General features: G+C 37.8%; 1 long non-coding RNA gene across 1 annotated transcript; it reads left to right on the forward strand.

The window, feature by feature from the left end:
- The first annotated feature begins 227 nt into the window (after nucleotides 1–227).
- LOC141376785 (uncharacterized) lies at nucleotides 228–5,859 on the forward strand. The gene is made up of 3 exons (XR_012387943.1): nucleotides 228–504; nucleotides 621–836; nucleotides 4,403–5,859. It is a non-coding gene; the product is annotated as an uncharacterized lncRNA (long non-coding RNA).

The following is a 5,859-nucleotide window of genomic DNA, read 5'->3' on the forward strand; positions in this document are numbered from 1 at the left end:
AAAAAGATGACGTTCGGACGACATATTCATCCGCATTGGCAAATAGTTCTACGGCTATTTCATTTTATGTCAACAACAAATATGTTTTTGCATCCTAGTATATAAATATACTTATTTTAAAGCATTCTTGTTGAGCTGACATGGCGTTAAATTAAGTAATATATCAACTATCTAATGTTAGGGTTACTGCGAGCGCACTAATACACAGTCGGACTACGTTTTGTTCCACGGTCACGTGTCTACAGAAATGAGCCAAGTTCCAATATTTTATATCAGATTTCAAGTCAGTTATGTAGGTGTTCCGCTCCAACATTGTCGTTTCCTTTTATGAAACAAACTCTAATTGGCTTGCCACACAATAACTGAAAGGTACAACCTACGTTTATTTTAGTCCCACTTCTGAACACGGAGAAAATATCAGAATGCACGTAAGTTATGTACCCCTCTCACCAGTGCCTCGACTACCCTGCAGGAAATTACTGAAATGCTTACGCCAGCAGAAAAGTAAGTTACTGCACAGAGGCACAATCATATTACCAGATACCTGTACATTAAATTATAGAAATTAATTGCGCCCACCTGTGATGCTAATTGTATTTAATTATGTATTTGTGTTATAGGCGTGTTCTGTTACGTTTGCTCAGATGTGGATTTTGCCCCAAGGACGAAACGGAGGTGGAAAGTTCTAGCTGCGTTTCAGACAGCAAATCCTTATTGTAGAGCGCCATCTGTCAGAATATTCTAGAATAAAGCTCGTATGCTACAAGACCAGTGGTGCCTAAACATTTTCGTAAGAAGGGCCTAAAACCAAACATCACTGAGAGCCGTGGCCGATGGTAAATATACCAAACTACATTACATTAAAGTTGCCATGAGTGATTTGTTTCATAATATTTCCAAATAATTGTTACTTTGTGTACAAAATAAATGTTACATTAAATTGTATTAACTAATGCAGTATACATTTTTAAAAGAAAACATTATTGCAATAAAACTTAAATGAATATGAATACAGAAGTCAAGCACAATTTGCCTTTGATTTGATTTGCTCACCAAAATCTCTGCATTGCCGGGTGACAGTATGCACATTTAAACAAAATCTGAGTAATTTACACCATTTAATTGAAACATTCAATTTCAGTTAGGCTTTAACAATAAAACAAATAAACAAACAAACAAAGGGTTACATTTAATTTTAAATGACAATCTCAGAACCCTCCTCAATTCTCCCTTTCTTCTCAAATGGGTTGGCGAGACAAATCAAAGGTTACCATGGGCCAACATTAGCCAGCACAGCAGGTCCTACTTTGGAGATCTAAATGCATCAACTTTCTTGTTTTTAATAAATAAATAAAAAATGTGTTTATAACTTTGATATCTCGTTAAAAGTAATGTCAACTAGAAGTTCAGTCACAATGTAAACTGCATCCACTGTGTCAACTGAATGTAGTAGGTACTAGCAGTAGATAAACAAGTTTTATTATTTTGTTATCATTTTTGTATTTTATCCATGATAAATTTCACATTAGCTACATAATATTGTATAGATTATATTTAAGTTTTGTCCTCTCTTAAAAAGTGCAACAAACATACGAATTGATGCAATGAATTTTGTATTCATAATAATGTTATGAACTTGTATGTTTTAAAGACATACAGTTCAGTGTCAGCAGATTTTGAGGTAGAAAAAGATGCTTGTAAAGCACAGATCTGTCATGGTCTAGTCAATGGTAAAAGCAATGTTATTGTAAAATATATTTTGAGGTTTATGTTATAAGGGACTATGCAAAACACTTCAGAACAAGTATAACAAGTCAAGTCCAAATTGTGTGAATGTCAACTTTGAAAAAATGACTACCCTTTTGTCTCACGCAAAACCTGTACATATTTAATAGATTATTAATATAACACCTGAAATCAATTGTAAGTGTTTTGGGGTCATTAATGTAAATCAGTCCTTGACTTTGATGGCAATATATAGATTTTAAATGCAGTCTCTCTAGAACTTGCTAATAATTTAGGTTATGATTTGCAGAACCTACTAAAACAAATGGCCAATGCATTAAAGCATTTTTTAAAATCCCTTTATTAGTTTTTATTTTCATCTTTGCTCCTTTCTTGAACAGTTAGAGCAGTTGTTGTATAACTTGAGTGGAAGAGAGCAAATTAGGCTGAACTTTTAAATTATTTATTTTTGTGTCATTTTTAAATAAAAACTATTCAGTTTGTTCTACAGAAATGTAACCAGCAATATATCCACATTATAGGATTCAGTAAATGAATACAAAAAAACGGCAGATTGAAAAAGAAAGGACATCACTAATTGTTTTTATTTTCTATAATAATATTTTTATTGTACAGCACATAACATACAAAAATACAGATGATCACAATATTAACTACACTTAAAAAACAATAAAAAAAAACGACAACAATAAAAAAAACAAGGAATAAGTTACAAGAAATTCACATAGGAAAAGCATTCACAAAGTTTCTAGAAACACCAGAAAATCTATTCCTTCAGAAACATAGGACCCCCCCGAGATGTTACCTTTGGTCATTACTGCCATGATGACCATCACAGCTGAAGCTGTTTCCTCCCGTGGGCAATGAGGAGTATGCTTTTTCCGGCAAGAGACCACCAGCTGGACCCTATTTCAGTGTGTATTCAGCATCCAGCCACTATGGGCTGAAGAACCAGTTAATGTTCCAGCTGTGGACTATTGGTAAAGAGCAAGCAAATGAGAGCGAGACTCAGCTCGCATCATTCTCCAGCATGCTGAACAAGAGGTTCACAGATCCCCGAAGAACAGATTCCAAATTATCCACTTGGTAATAAAGTCTGGCTCTTCACTCAGGATCTGATGTGCCTCCACCTACCCTGCAAGAAACTGAGTCCTTGCTATATTGGTCCAAGATAGAGCTATTAGATTATATAGAGCTATTGTAGAACCTTATATTGCTATTCACTATACAGAAGTAGATTAATGATGTCATCTCAGCATCAATTTCCCATCTGGTACTGCATTCACACAGAATTTCACTTAGTTCTTTTGAAACCCTTTACTCTCTCTCCCAGGTGCTTCCTATCCCTGGACAAATCCCCCTCCTCCTGAAGTGAGACAGTGAGAGATCCACTATGTAATGGAGAAGATCCATTAAAATCCACACCTCCCCCAATCCTAAACCCAACCGTCATAGTAGTGTACGCGTTACCTTGAGCAAGGTCCACTACGTATTGGACCAGGTCCACTATGTCATCGTGATAGAGACTGCAGCAAGGACATCTTGCCTGAACCTGCAATCTCTTATCAAATCAAATCACTTTTTATTGTCACATCATCAGCAGCACGTGTGCTATGATGAGTGAAAAGCTTAGGTGCTGGCTCCAGACAGTACAAAATAAGATTGGTTAAAGTGCAGTGCATGCTAAATATTGATGGTGTGTAGTGGGGGTATGGAAGAGTCTGTGTGGGGTGTGTTAAGTGTTCATCAGCCTGATAGTCTGAGGAAAGAAACTGTCCTTTAGCCGGCTAGTGCGTGACCGGATGCTGCGGAACCGTCTGCCTGAGGGTAGAAGAGAGAAAAGTCTATGGCTTGGGTGGCTGGAGTCGCTGATAATTCTCTTGGCTTTCCTCATGCATCGCCTGGTGTAGATGTCCTAGAGGGAGGGAAGCTCACCTCCAACTACCCGTCCAGCAGTTTGCACAATGTAGGCCTTTGCGATTGCTGCTATTTCCATACCAGGTGGTGATGCAGCCAGACAGGATGCTCTCCACAGTGCAGGTGTAGAATGAGCGGAGGATGTGGGGGGTCACTGCAAACCTTCTAAGACGCCTGAGGAAGAAGAGGCATTGTTGTGCCTTCCTCAGCACTGCGTCTGTGTGGGCAATCCATGTCAAATCCTCAGCAATGTGTACTCAGGGAAACTAGAAAGTGTTTATTCTCTCCACTGGTGTCCCGTTGATTGTTGGAATAATATATTAAGATTTGAAATAGAAAAAATATGGTTTTTGCAACAAAAATATTTTCTCACCAATAAGGTCAAACAAGTCTTTTAAATTAATCAATAAATTTTACCCTATTAAACAACTTATGAAAAAGTTTAATTCTAATATTCAGAGAGGGGTCTGGATGCAGACCTGGTGCAGCGCAATCTGATCTGCATCCAATGTTTTTTACTGCATTCGCCTAACCCTGCCCATCAAAGTGACGTCAATCACTCTATTGAGTGCATTGTGTCTGAGATCTCAGCTTGCATCTGTTAAATGTTCATTTGGTCAATGTGAAATAAAACTGTTTTTAATTTATTTTGGGATTGTAATTGTGTTGTACAATTTTGGAAACATATTAGATCCTTTAATAATAATAATTTAACAAGATTTTTCTGTTAATTTTACAGATATTATTTTTGGTTATTTTTAATCTGTCTGGGCAGCATGGTGGCGCAGTGGGTAGCACAATCGCGTCACAGCAAGAAGATCGTTGGTTCGAGCCCTGGCGGGGTCCGTTGGCATTTCTGTGTGGAGTTTGCATGTTCTCCCCGTGTTCGCGTGGGTTTCCTCCGGGTGCTCCAGAGGAAGGGCATCTGCTGCGTAAAACATGCTGGATAAGTTGGCGGTTCATTCTGCTGTGGCGACCCCAAATTAATAAAAGGACTAAACTGGAAAGAAAATGAATGGCCGAATGAATTAATCTGTCTCTACTAAAAGAAATGCTTGTTTTGTTTTGTTATGAATTTTATTTATTTGACTTGTAACAATTGTAAATTTACTAATACCAAACCATATTTTCCAGGGTTTTTTTTCGCAAGTATTTAGTCATTATTTAAATATAATTTTATTATCTGAAAATAAGAAAGCAAACAAGGGTGACGGGGTGGAGCAGTAGGTAGTGCTATCGCCTCACAGCAAGAAGGTTGCTGGTTCGAGCCTCGGTTGGGTCAGTGGTTGTTTCTGTGTGGAGTTTGCATGTTCTTCCCACGTTCGCATGGGTTTCCTCCAGGTGCTCCGGTTTCCCCCCACAGTCCAAAGACATGTGGTACAAGTGAATTGGGCAGGCTAAATTGTCCATAGTGTATGAGTGTGATTAAGTGTGTATGGATGTTTCCCAGAGATGGGTTGCAGCTGGAAGGGTGTAAAACATATGCTGGATAAGTTGGCGGGCGGTTTATTCCGCTGTGGCGACCCCAGATTAATAAAGGGACTAAGCCGAAAAGAAAATGAATAAGTGAATGAAGAAAGCAAACAGAACTATTTCATTTTGTAATGACTCATTTATATACTGTAATTGATTCTTAAATGTCTTTTCCTCAAGTTTATTTTTATGCTCTTTTATTATTTTTTCTTTTTTTCTCTCTCTTGTATCTTTTTTCATTGACAATGTAGTTCCATAACTGTCTGGTTTATCTCAGCTACCAAATCCAACCACCGTATATGTCGCATAGTTTGGACTGCTGAGCGAATCACTGGTACAACCCTCCCTACTCTCCAAGAACTGTACTTATCCAGAGTGAGCAGAAGGGCTGCCAAAATCACTCTGGACCCCTCACACCCAGCACACTGCCTCTTTAAACTTTTACCTTCTGGTCAACGCTAAAGAGCACTGCGCACCAGAACAGCCCGACACAGAAACAGTTTCTTCCCTCAGGAAATCAATCTCATGAACACTTGATGATAGTAATTGTGAAACAAACATCACTGCCTGCTATACACTTTTATACACTTATTTAACAACATACTTTACATGCCAATTTGCACATAACAGCTGCACATATAATGTTGTATATAATGTACATACACTTGTCAATTTGTATATTTGCAGTCGCCACTTCATTTTTAAAATAAATTTATTATCTTT

This window comes from Danio rerio, chromosome 12 (genome assembly GCF_049306965.1).
Source record: "Danio rerio strain Tuebingen ecotype United States chromosome 12, GRCz12tu, whole genome shotgun sequence".
Taxonomy (NCBI): Eukaryota; Metazoa; Chordata; class Actinopteri; order Cypriniformes; family Danionidae; genus Danio; species Danio rerio.